Genomic DNA, 14270 nt, shown 5'->3' with positions numbered 1-14270 from the left:
CCACTAAAATCCAAACAAATCATTTATTAATGTCCTTCAATTAGGAAATGTGCCACCCTGACTCACTCTGGGTTATAGGGGACTCCAGGGCCTTAGTGATGCCTGGACATGGCTGAGAAAGCTTCCCAGTTCAAGGGTATTAAATCCCAGCCAGGCCAGTGATGTGAACAGTTAACATTAATGAGTTTATTGTCTTACATATTGTACAAAATGCATATTCTCTGAAATTCTGACTTGCTTCAGCCAAACAGGTACTTCATTAAAAAGACTGCAATAGTATACATAATTTGAAATTGGCACCCTTATTGGTTAATTCGCCGATTATACAACACGCAATCTCAAGCAACTGGAAAATTCACTTAACCAGCACTACTAATCCCCATGGGTTCTGGATACCGATGCAATTTTAATACATTCAGTTATCCTTGTGCAAGAAAAAAATTGATTGTTCATGTGCACAGACAGTTCTGTTGTGATGTCAGAACAATCTAGAGCTCCTTTTCCACTGGCAGTGTCCCAGGATAGGAAGCACTTTGTGCTGTTTCCACTGGGCCACCCTCAACTGGGTGAACACAACTCATCCCCGGGGATTGGAGTGTTCTACCTTTAAATGGAAACAGGCAACTTTCTGCTGCCCCTTTTCCACTGGTTTTATCAGCACATGCCAGGGATAGGAGTAGGGGTAGAGGCAGTTAATCCCCACCATGAAATGACGTCGTTTGACACTGGCATTTGGACAGTCTTTTTCTACTGGATCCTGTCCCAGTATATTCCTGGGACAGAGTGCCAGTGAAAAAGGGGTTTTTGATTAATGTAACAAAGGGAGATTCAAGAGCCCGATAGCTGTTAGAAAGTGTTCTTGAGGAACTGATCTTCAGGCCTTCTGCCCAATGGTAACAGTGAGGAGAGGTTTGGACCAGGATGATGGGGATCCTTTATGATATTGCCTGCCTTCTTGAGGCAGCTCTTCATGTTGAGATCTTCAATGGATTAAAAATGGAGTGAAAAACAATTACCTGTACTGCAAAGATCAAAGGACATGGTAACTTCCATTGATACACACATTCTGGGGGTTCTGTTAATACAATTTAAAGACACATACCATTTTAAAAAAGGATCACTGTATATTCAGTGCGAGCTCTGGTGTGGGAACATGTCTGGAAGTTCAGTCAGTGCCACTAACACTTTATATTGTTTCCGAAATCTATTTCATTGGGACCTATATCAAGCATTTAGAAATTAGCCCCTTTCTACAGTGAATATTTTTATAGCTGAACTGTAATATATATTCTGTTCTTTCACTGCAAAGACTATTCCATTCAATTGCCCATAACTATCCTTTTAAAAGCCATCATGCAAAACAGGATTGTTAGGATGGTTAAATATCAAACAATTTACTCTCCTTCAGATGCGCCAACAATTAAATAAATGTTATGATTTATTCCCAACCACTTTCCTGAAAGGTCAGTGGTTTTAAATATGACTGCACTTATTTTGTTCTGTTTAGATATTCTGTCCTGCAAGCATTTCTAGAATTTTCTATTTCGTTTTAGATTTCCAGCAAAGTTAGCGTCCTTCCATTTCAGTTAAACAAACACGGCCCAGTAATGAAAAATAAACCAGATCATCACATTTCCCATCTCTCAGATGGTACTCCTGCAGGTTGCTGCTCTCAGTACATTTATATTGTTGGGGGGGGGGGGGTGGGGCGGCATTACATCCACTTCAGTGCTCATCCAGGTACATTTTAAATACGGTGAAGCTTTCTGCCTCTACACCACAGATGTCAAACTCAGGCCCGCGGGCCAAATTTGGCCCGTGATATAATTATATTTGGCCCGCAAGATCATACCATGTATTAGAGCTGGCCCGCCGTGCCAGTATAGCGCATGCACAGCGAATACTACAAATCCCAGAATGCTTTGCAAATGCATTGGCGTTAACCCGCTAATCGCCCCCACCTCCTCTCTTTACTTTCATGAGCATCTGCGACCTGTCGCCCAACTCACATGTAATAAAGCCCTTACGAAAAATGGCCAAACGAAAGACAGAAAACAGGACCTTTCAAGACAGGTGGGAGGCAAACTCTGACCCCAGAGATTGATGAACTTGCATCTAAGAAGAGATGCCAAGTATCTGGTTTAGACCCAGGTGCATCAGAGTAAATCACAGTGTAGCAAGCTAAGCTTGGATTAATATTTTCTTTGGTCAACTTTGGACTGTTCATAGTTGAAAGATTGGATTTTCATTGAAGCAAGTTGTTATTTTTTTGACTTGTTGGCTTGTGAAAAAAAATACATTTAAAAGGAGCTTAAAGGCTATAGAGAAATATTATTTATTGAATATTTTATTTCTCATTTGTTAATGCTTCTTCTGGAAAGAGTTTAACCAAAACTATTATTAAACATTTATTTTAATAAAAGTTTAACATTACACATGTTGAAAGAAGAGAAAACATGCAGATGTTGTTGAAAATTTTCAATAAATATTTAGTTTGGCCCACGACTTAGTCCAATTTTTTAATTTTGGCCCTCTGTGAATTTGAGTTTGACACCCCTGCTCTACACCATTTCAGATGGTGAGTTGTAGACTAGCCCATGAGACAGAAAAATACTGTCTTTTATCCTGGCAACTAACTTAACTGATTTCTCTTGTGCTTTTCCTCATTTTATAAAGTTAAATTTTAAATTCATGATATCAGGCCATTTCAGCCCATGAGTCTATGCCACCCAATTTACACCCCATTATCCTACACCCCCAGTAGGTTTTGAACGGTGGGACGAAACTGGAAGCCCTGGTGAAAACCCACGGAGACACGGGGAGAACCAAGAACTCCTTACAGACAGCGCGGAATTTGAACCTGGTCCCGATCGCTGGTGTTGGAAAAGCGCTGTGCTAATCACTAGGCTAACTGTGCCACCTCTCTAATTTGACTCCCCAATATTAAACTATTGATGAACCTTGTGAAAAGTTCTCAGTGTCATTTCCATCATTTATGCCACCCTTCTGCATCCTGTTAATACAGGATGAAACCACAGGATAATAGGCCACTTAATTCTCAGGCATATTTTTTGTATTTATTTTAACAGTGTGCATGAAGTAGAGCCGTAAATCTTGGATTAAGTTATTTTAAAAATTCAGTTTATTGTCATCTGATTGTACATGTACAATCTGACCAAACAGCACATCTCTGGGCCATAGTGCACATATGAAAAGACATCTTCCTTTGGTATTGAAACGTGCAATAGAAAATGTGCTGGCCTTTTTCTGCACGACACAGTCCTTAAAGCACTGTAGGTCAGGAATAAGGAATCAACGGAATTAATCGCACACAACATATTGAAACTGCTTCTGATCCACTTATATCTGCATTCATTGCATCCTGAACACCCCATGTAAACAAAGGGATTATTTTGGCAGGATGTAAGGAACATTTTTGGAATTTTATCCAAACTGAGTTAAGCCTTCTCAGATGAATTATTCATCCTGTTCAGTCTGCACATTCTTCGTCTTGTGATGGACATGAACTGCTTTGCCATATGCTTTATGAACATTCAGTTTTCCCACATTGAGTCATCTGCTATACAGGCCCTTTATCGAAGGCTTTGTGAAAACTGGAGCTTCAAAACACCAGGCATGGACATGTGGTACAATAGGAAGTTGGTGATGGCTTAGCTCAAGCTTCTCAATTTCTTTTACCAACTGTTCTTAATATGTGATAACATCAAAATCCAGACTATTTGGACATACAGCCTTCCTGCCTGCCATTCAATGGCTGAGCACCACCATCTTCTGACCAAATCTTCTTCCAATCTCCTGTGTGTCCAAAGCATTTATCGAGTATAAACTGTGAATAAGTCAAATTGCTAAACATCACAGATCGGAGATAGCAAATTCCAGGAAAAGAAATTCACTCCATCTCTTCCCTAAATGACTGACCCCTTCCTGATGAAGGAAAAAGCCTCTCGACTTCCTGTTGGCAATCCAACTGTAAACGCTGTTCCCAGTCTAGATTTGGATGAGTGGATTAAGCGCAATATATCAAAGTTGAGGATGATGGAGATGCAGGTGTGTGAGTTAAGCAATTGTAAGAGTAAGGTCTCAAGCACCATCTTTATGGACAAAGGACGGTAAGGACCCTCTCACGAGTTTTAAAAAATACTCAGTGTTTCAATGAATATGAATGACCTTATATTTTTCCACTTTATATTCAATCTGATGCTTAATTACCCATTCAATTACCTTTGTCTATCTTCCTGAAGCCTCCCCTTACAGCCCAAACCGCCACCCTGACTGGATAAACTTGATCTTCGCTCCTAATCCACTAAAAGCCAATGACACAGAGACAGGCATCCATTAGAAGTGTGTGAAATGATGCAGAATGTTGCCCTAAACTTAGCATTGGAGCACATTGATGCACTAATTGGGCATCAAATCCAGCACCTATGGGGATTGGCAGATGCCAGATAAGTGTATTTTCCATTTGCTTGAGACTTACTCTTACAATACCCAACTAGTGCACCTGCATAAAGAATAAAGTTTAAAAGATAAAAGTACTGAACTTGCACTGAACAAACTTCCCTTGCATGAATATATAAACCTTAAAGCTTTTTACTTTATTTTCAGTCACATTCTTTGAAAATATTTAACTGTTGCTGCATTTGCAGGTTCCCCCCCTCCATGGAGCCGTGCAAAAGATGGACAATAACATTATAGATAATTAACCCACTGTAGAGCACGTCGAAAGAATCAAAGACTTGTTGATCCAAACCAAGGCTCTTATTAGCAAAAGACAGGAGCTCTTCACAGGTGGCCGACCAGTCCGGAATGATCCGACCTGGCTAGGGACACAACCCTTTAAGGCCCAGACAGTAGGCGTGGCTAAGCTCTCAGCCAATCGCTGTAAGCACAGTCTAGATACTGTGACTATATACACTATATACATTGGTGATAGATCTGTACTATCACACCCACCCTCCCCCAAGTTTACAGATAAATCCTCTGACCGGGGCGACTCTTTATTAAGCAGGGATAAGGAGACATTTAAAGAGAGTCACCCCAATGGCGAGCGGCATCAACCAGCTCTTCATCCTGGGCAACGCCAGTGCTGTTTCACACAACTTTACTCAAACAGCTGCTACGATGAGGCTGCCAGTTGATTGAATTCCAGATACTGGGGTCTTACTGTATGTATAGGACATGCTGAGTATTTCCAGCAGATCCCCTTTGTATTTTTAGTTGATTTATTGTTCTGAGATTTGTGCATGCCCACAACTTTGGAAGAGGCAGACTGACATTCATAAATTAGCAATTAACATCCCGATAGAATACTGCCCTTAATCAACTCAATAGGGAAGATGCCTTGTACCACAAAGCCTCCTTTGGCAATTTTCTCCAAATGGAGCACAAATACAAAACAATTTAGCAATGGTTCTAATCAACCATTTCCGACTGTTATAACATTTGCAGCTCAAAGATTGTGCCGAAATAATCAAAACAGCTGTTCAATAATTTATTTGATGGATTTATTTTGAAGGCTTCCAGCAGTTAGAGGAATGCAGAATCTCTGCTCCATCCAGCGGCTGCAAGCTTGCTCTCTTGTTTCTGCTAAAATTACACGTCCTCAGAAGTCGTCTTCAGTCAATCATGAACAGGCAGGATCAGGGCTATCAATCACCTGTCTATTAAGGCCCGATTAGTATATGCAAAATATTAGTTGTTGGCGTACCGGTTAGCGCCATGCCTTTATAGCGCCAGCATTCCGGTCTGGACCTTGGTTCGAATCCCACGCCACCTGTAAGGAGTTTGTACGTCCTTCCAGTGTCTGCGTGGGCTTTCTCTGGGGGCTCCCACCCTCTCAAAAATGGACCGGGGTGTAGGTTCACGAGGTGTAAATTTATCAGCATGGACTCATCGGGCTGAATTGGCCCCTGTTACAGTGCTGTATGTCTAAAAAACAGGGCATTATGCACACGTATTCCAGGAGGAGGGTCGTCAGTCATCGTGCGTGTCGTAGGTGCATGCCGAATATACACGCACAGACCACACTTGCCAACGATGCAGTGAAGAAGTCATGGTAACAACAGAATCACTGGTGTTCTCTCATAACAAAGAATTTCCATGCTTTAAAATATGACAAATAGAGGGGCATTTTATTAAACTGAATACTGGTCTCCCAACATCAAATATGCAGACTCCTTCTCTGAATCCAGAGAAGTCCATCACTAATACACATTGCAATGCAAAACCGAATTCATCGCCTCTTAGGAATGAGCCCGATGAATATGTCTGCTTCAAGCCGGTTGAAAGGTTTGACTTGGTGTTCTTCTTTTGTATTTCAGGCAATTTGGCCCATGCTGCATCTTGCTATACACTTCACCCCCCTCTCCCCCCATACTGAAGGCCTCAAAGCCCTTCCTTTCTTTCTGGACAACAGACCCAACCAGTCCCCCTTCCACCATCCCTCTCCTCCGGCTGGCAGAACTTGTCCACGCCCTTTGAGTCATCGCATTCCTAGTTAAAGGGGTGGCCACGGGTACCCACATGGGCTCCAATTATGCCTGCCTTTTTGATGGCGACGTGGATCAAACCATTCTACAAGCCTACACAGGCAAGGCCTCTCAACTCTTCCTCCGCCACACCGATGACTACTTTGGTGCTGCCTCATGCACCAACTTCCACCCCGACCTCAAATTCACAGTCCATCTCTAGCAACACTCTCCATTTCCTCAATCTGTGTCTCCATCTTGGGAGAAAAACTCGAGACATCTTCGACAAACCCGCCAACTCCTATAGCTACCTTGACTACACCTCTTCTCACCTTGTCCCTTGTAAGGATTCCATTCCATTCTCTTATTTCCACCATCTCCATTGCATCTGCACCCAAGACAAGGAATTCCATGGCAGATCATCAGAAATGTCCTCCTTCAAACAACTTGGTTGCCTCTTGGTCCTCACCTGCATATTCTTCAGTTCTCATAATCTGCACAGCCCCCCCCCCTTCCCTACGCACCAAAAGGACACAATTCCTCATCCTCAACCACCCCTCTAGCCTCTGCATCCAACACATCCTCGTCCAACATTTCAGCCACCTACTATGTGATCCCACCACTAGACGTATGCCTGAATCCACCTTCCACAGGGACCGCTTCCTCCACAACTCCCTTGTCGTCTCTCCCCACCAATCGTCCCAAGCCCTGTGACTGCAGGAGAAGCTCCACTTGCGCCCACACCTCCTCCCTCACCACCATTCGGGGCCCCAAACAGTCCTTCCCAGTGAAGCAACATTTCACTTGTGAATCTGCAGGGGTCACCTACTGCATACGGTGCTCCTGTTGTGGTCTCCTCAACATTGGAGAGACTGGATGCAGACGGGGAGATCGCTTTGTTGAGCACCTCGGCTCTGTCCGCCACAATACCGTGGATCTCCCAGTGGCCACCTTCCATTCCCTTGCTGACATGTCTGTCCATGGTTTCATGCACTGGCTAGACAGAGACCACCCACAAATTGAAGGAACAACACCTCATCTTCTGACTGGACACCCTCCAACCAGATGGCATTAATATAGACTTCTCTGGCTTTCATTAAAATCTACCCCCCCCCCCCACTTCTACCCCAATCGCCTTCCCCCAGTTCCGCTCTCTCCCTTTTCCCTGTCTTGTGATAAATTCTTAACACATCCAATTAACACCTTTTGTTGGTCTGCGACTGAGATTTCCTGCTTCTGGCTCACCCCTTGAAAAAGGGCTCGTCCGAAACATCAGCAATATATCTTTGCTTTTCATGGGCGCTGGGATACCGGCTGAATTCTTCCAGAGTTTTGGTTTTTTTTTAAACTACAATCACAGCATCAACAGACTTTCGTGTTTCCCCCATTCGCACTCTCTCCCAGTAACCTATTACCTCTTCCATGACCATCGACGCCCCGGCCACCTTCGGATTCTCCCACTGCTCACCTACATGAGGGTAACTTACAATGGCCAATCAGTTCATCAGCAAGTCTTTGAGATGTGGGAGAAAACCAGAGCGCTCATGGGAAATCCTCCGGGAGATCAGGAAAACTGTGCGCAGACAGCTCCAGAGGTCAGGGTTGAACCAGGAGTGCTTAAGCAAGGCGGTAACACTAGAGGCTTCACCATTATCCCAGTTGATTGTAGGAAATTAATGAGTTCTTGGTACACCCTTAGGAGTGAGGCATTGGGTGTTCCAGCCTTTTCTCGAGATTACATAGTGATCTCCTGTTGTAACTGAGGCCACCCTCTGGGTGGAAAATTGGCTCTTCAGATGCAGCAATGCCGAGTTAGGGGAACAAGCCGCCAGGAGCTACCCCTTTGCTCTCAATAAATCATAGCCTCAGTTTAGCACCTCCGAGTGCCGCAAGAGCTCAGGGAACAGTCACCGAGAGTGTGGTAAAGATGCAGAAATCAGGCAAAACAAGACACTTGGACATATCTATTTCTGACCCCCAAATCTCAAAAAGATTTTGGTGGATTTTGCCTTGATTTATTTAATTGGATCAAAGTCTATTGGATTTCCCTTCCAATGAAATAAATCAGGGCAAGTACTTGCATTCCAAACAGTAAAGGCAAAAATATATTGTGGTGATAGGATTACGCCGTTCTGTGCGGTCCTGTGTATGAGTGGCTGGCCCGCCCACTGATGACTCGATCCCCTGTAACCCCTCCCCCTGTGACCTGGCCATAAAACTCGACCTCCCTGCCTCCTTCCATTCATTCGAACATATGGAGTTGGGTCAACTGAAATCTAATGTGTATTAAAGCTTATTGTTCCTCACTCAGTCTTAGGAGTCTCTGATAGAGCACATCATGTATCCAATTAAATTTAAGAGTAAAACATGAAAGTTTGCAGACACGGTGATTGAAGTACAAACATAAGGCTGGAGAAGCTCGCCAGTTCAAACAGTGTACATGAAACAGCAAAGATAGAGATACATAACCTATGTTTTTGGGCTTCAAGGTCTGAACCAATTAAATTCATTACTTCACAATTTCATATGGTACTTAAATATTTCAAAGACAGTGCGGGCACCAAATAATGTTCATTTTTATCAAAACTCAAACTGCTGGGGAAGCTCAGCAGGTCATCGAGTCAAATGGTCAGTCAACGTTTCGGGCCAGGGCCCGACTTCAGGACATCTTCATGGATGCTGCCTGATCTCAATTTTTTTTAAAAATGTCATCATACAACACGGTCCATTCAGCCCAAACCACCCAATTAACCTACACACCCAATAGGTTTTGAACAGTGGGAGGAATCGAGGAACCCAAAGCCCCCCCAGGGAAAACTCATGCAGACACGGGGGGAACCTACAAATAGACAGTGCCAGATTCGAACCCTGGTCCTGATCACTGGGGCTGTAACCATTGCACTAACCGTGCCGTACCTGTGCCCTAGATCTGCAGCTGCTTGTGTCTGCAGGGATTTATGTAATGCTTTTGCAACTGCAGTACATTAAAGCCTTTCACAGAAAAGGAAATGATCTTGAAGAGTAGGACATGTACACAGCTAACGCCCACACACTGCAATTATCAGAGTGTCTGCAGCAGTGATGCTGCAGACCCAGTTACTTTGGCTCCAATCCCTGCTCAAGTAATTGGGTCCTCCATTAACACAGAACAAAAGTTTGATTGCCTTCTGGTTGTAACATTTTGTTTGGTGTTTTGGTAATATTTCTTCCATGACAAATCATTGAAGAGCAATCCAGGAACTTCTGCTCAAAGAACAATAAGTTTTAGATATAACTTTAAACTTCGAAGTAGTACACAACCCCTTGGTGAAGATGGGTGCAAACATTTAACCAGCGGAGCGCCCCGGTTGTTCTGCGCCCACAACAGCTGTTTGAACAAAGTTTCAATAAAACACCGCTGGGAGACTCTCCAAAAGTGACTCCCTATCTCGGTCTAGTAAAAGTCTTTATCTTTATTAGTTTACCATATACAGGTAATAGTTGATACCGTGTAAAATTCAACCCCCTACTTTTGGTCAAAAAATAGGATATCACGTTGTGTCTGCATTGATTTATGTGATGCCTTTTACAACTTCTGTACATTAAAGCTTCTCACAGAAAAGGAAATGATTTTGAAGTGAAGACACAGTAGGACATGCACACAGTAGGTTAATTGGGTGGTATGGGCTTCTGGGCAGAATGGACCCCACGATTTTTGACCCTGGCCACCGGTCCATCTGAGCTCCCTACACCCCGACCACCGGCTCTCGCCTAGGACCCGGCTGACTTCCCATCTATGCTCCTGATGCCCTGAACTCAGACTTACCACCTGGTCCCAGGTGCCCATCTGAGCTCCCAACACCTCGAACGACGCAGGTACCTACCGCGGTCAAAAGTAGTATGCGTGAAATAGTCAACCCTCTAAATTTTACCCTAAAAATTGGTCTGCTATTACACACATACTTAATTACACCATATATATGCAGTACATAGTAAAGCTTTATCTGTAAATTTTGGGGAGGGGGTTTTAATTATGATGGCGGCCCAGTTAGTGCAATGCTTTCATCGCACCAGAGATTGGGGTTCAAATTTAAATGTTGTAAGTATTGGAATTACCTGAATAAAATGAATTTACATAATTAAAGATCACAATGCTAACTTTTAAAAATAACTTTTACATTCTTGTCTTTTAATTATTCTTAATGCAGGTGTATTAGTTAGGCATTGCAAGAGCGTATCTCAGGCAACCGAAAAATTCACATATCCAGCAATCACAATCCCTGTAGGTGCCGGATACTTTCCTAGGTACTCCCTTGTCGTGCTTTACTTCCATTCCAAGTCTATGGGTTCTGATGCAGGGCCCATGGACTCTGCTGCAGTGGGGCAGGAGGTGCTTGATTGGAGGATGGGTATTTGGGGAGGTGGTGCGCTGCTTCTGCTATTTTTATTGACATCCACTGCACACCTGTCCATTGTCGTAGGGGATGCCAGATGAGCATTCCATTTGTGGGCTCAATAACTATTTGTTTGTGGCCCAAGCCCCTCATCGGCAACAAGAGAATAGGTGGAAAATTTGGCGTTATGCTGTGAGAAAAACAACCTGAGCCTCAATGTGGACAAGACAAAGGAAATGATTGTGGACTTTAGGACAATCAGGAATGACCATCCTCCACTACACATCAATACCTCTGAGGTGGAGAGCACCAAGTTCCTTGGAGTCCACAAGTAGAGACCTATCATGGACACTTAACATCTCCTCACTTGTCAGGAAGGTGCAACAGTGACTGCACTTCCTGAGAAAACTGAAGCAGGCAAGGCTACCGTCCACCATCCTGTCAATTTTCTACAGGAGCTCTATCGAGCGTGTCATGGGTGGCTGCATCACAGTGTGGTACAGCTGCTGTAGAGCATTGGATTGGAGGTCAAGGACCATGAGAGCAGCCGAGAGGATCACTGGGGTCTCCCTCCCCCCTTTCTCTCCCGTCCTCCCCTAGCAATGCAATCTACCAGGATCATTGTCTGCTGAGGGCTTGTAAAATAGTTCAGGACCCCTACCACCCTGCTCACAGCATATTCCAGCTATTCCTGCCGGGAAGGAGGTACAGCCCATACCACCAGGCTGAGAGAAAGCTTCCTCCCAGGGGCAGTGAGACTGCTGAATGACTGATGAAGGGCTCAAGCCCAAAACGTTGATTATGTGTCATGATCTTTGCCCTTTAAATCACCCTGTTTGACCTGCTGAGTTTCTTCAACATTGTGTTTTCACTTCAACCACAGTATCTGCAGACGGTTGTGTTTTTACTCATGAATGGCTAATGATCTGCACATACAAACCCTCCGTGACTCTACTGTTTATTTACTGAAGAAAACAACGCCAAGTGACCGAATTTCCAGGCTGAGGTCTTGCATGTAAACATCAAGTTTATCACTAGCGCAATCGCCCTTGGGTCAGCTTTCATGCTTTGAGTGACTTTGGAATGTCATTAGGGCACCTTGAAGTGGATCAATGGGGAAGGAATCAGAATTTATTGTCAAGAACCTGGTCACAAAATTCTTTGTTTTGCAACAGAATTACAGAGCAAGTATTGCTATAAATAGTGTAAGAAAATAGGATAGAGTGAGAGAGCGTATGTGGTTCATTGTCCATTCGGGAATCTGATGGCAAAGGGGAAGAAGCTGTCCTTGTGTCGCTAAGTTCTCATCTTCAGGCTCCTGAACCTTTTCCCTGATTGAGCAGCGTGAAGAGGGCATGGCCTGGGTGGTGGGGGTCCTTGAAGATAGAAGCTGCTCTCTGAAGTGATGGCACTGGTTGAATGACTCCCTGGAGATTTTTCATGTCCTGTGTATCGGCACCTGCATACTACACAGTGATGCAACCAGACCGAATGCTCTCCACGGTACACCCGTAGAAATATTTGAGAGTCTTTGGTGGAATGGGTCTTTGACTTGATGGGACTATGGATTAACAGAACTGTCTACCACCCATAAATCAAGCCACCAAGATCAGGCCAGTTAAAATGGACTCATTCCCACAAAGAAGTTGTTACTTGATTCAGAAATCATCTCCCAGGAAAAGATTCAGACATAGAACATTACAGAATAATGTTATTTAACCTTATTCAACAATCTAAACCTTCACTACCTCACACCCATAACTATTTTTCTTGCATCTATATGGCTTATCTACAAATTTGCCCAATGACACCAGTTGTCGGCAGAATCACAGACAACAATGAGGAAGCGTCCAGGAGGGAACTAGATCAGCTCGTTGAGTGATGCCACAACAATAACCTGTCAAAACCAGGGAGAGGATTGTGGACTTCAGAAAGGGGAATTCAGGAGAACGTGACCCAGTTCTCATCGTGGGATCAGCAGTGGGACTTAAAAGCTTCAAGTTCCTGGGTGTCAACATCTTTGAGAATCTGTTCTGGAGCCTCCATTTAGATGCTCGTTGGAAAAGCACAGGACAAGAAAAGACTACATTGAATTGTAAACTTGGCCAACGCCATCATGAGTATCAGGCTTTCCTCCATTGAGGTTACCTGCAAGAGGCGGTGGCTTAAGAAAGCAGCCTCAAGGACCCCCAGCAGCCAGGCCATGCCCTCTTCACATTGCCACCATTGGGAAGGAGATACAGGAGCCTGAAGACAAGCACCCACCGGCTTATGCTATCAGATTTCTGAATGGACAATGAACCACAGACACTACCTCACATTCCCTTGTTTTGCACTAATTTATTTTTAAATGTACTTTATAGTAATATTTGCATTGTAATGCTGCCACAAACAACTAATTTTGTGACACGTTCACGATAATAAATTCTGATTCTAAGACTCAGATATCAGAAAGCACTTGGACTAGAATCCAATTAAGAACCTAAAGCTTTTCAAAGTCTCTGTTTTTTTTTTTTAAAAAAAAACTATTGCTATCTTTGTCTGCCAAGCAAGTGACATTTTCTCAGGATTAATAAAAATATTGCCTACTTGTGGATTCTGCTAAATGGATAGATGGCTCTGAACTGTTATTTAATAAAAGGTTATGATCTGCTTTTAGCTAACTGAGCAATTGCAGATTTAAATACTCCGAGATTACTCAGCTCCATCATCGTAAATGGAGGCAAAGTGCTTCTATTGTTCATCCCGTATGTGGTCTCACTGACACAGAGGCATCCCAAACAAAAACATAAGGTCAAGTGCTTCTGCGGCAATGTGCTTAGGAAGCAGAAATGTAATTATTTCAGCACTTGGGAGTTTATTATTGACAATACTGGTTCATGTACTTGAGTAGCCTCACAGCTTAGAGGTTTGATCAATGAGTATCATCTCTTGAGGGTAAAAAATAACTTCAATATTTCTGGGTTTTTATTTATCATCATATCAAATAATAATCAGAATTTATCGTCATGAACATGTCATGAAATCTGTTGTTTTGCAGCAGCGTCGTTGCATAAACCACATTACAAAATAAATAAAATTAGTGCAAGAAAAAAAGAAAATGACAAACTGAGGCAGTGATTGTAGTTCATTGTCCATTCAGGAATCTGACTGCAGAGGTAAAGAAGTTGTCCTTATGCCACTGGGAGTTCGTCTCCAGACTCCTGTACCTTTTCCCTGATAGCAGCAGTGAGAAGAGGGCACGGCCTGGAAAGTTGGGGGACCTTGAGATTAGACGTTGCTTTCTTAAGACACCTCCTCTTGTAGATGTCCTCGAGGGGAGTGAAGACTGGTGCTCGTGATTCACAGGTGGAGTTAACAACCCTCTGGAGCTTTTTCTGATCCTGAGAGTAGGCACCTCCGTACCAGA

General features: G+C 43.5%; 2 protein-coding genes across 2 annotated transcripts in view; one reads left to right on the top strand and one right to left on the bottom strand.

Annotated features, from left to right (window-relative positions):
• LOC138749191 (spermatogenesis-associated protein 22) overlaps positions 1-14270 on the bottom strand; it is a 204905-nt gene that overhangs the window by 45975 nt on the left and 144660 nt on the right. The gene's annotated exons all lie outside the window — the stretch shown is intronic.
• The window catches only part of LOC138749194 (LHFPL tetraspan subfamily member 7 protein), a 237944-nt gene that overhangs the window by 218506 nt on the left and 5168 nt on the right, over positions 1-14270 (top strand). The gene's annotated exons all lie outside the window — the stretch shown is intronic.

This window comes from Narcine bancroftii, chromosome 14 (genome assembly GCF_036971445.1).
Source record: "Narcine bancroftii isolate sNarBan1 chromosome 14, sNarBan1.hap1, whole genome shotgun sequence".
Lineage (NCBI taxonomy): Eukaryota > Metazoa > Chordata > Chondrichthyes > Torpediniformes > Narcinidae > Narcine > Narcine bancroftii.
Note: the sequence above shows the minus strand (reverse complement) of the source record. Positions and strands in the feature narration are given on the sequence as shown.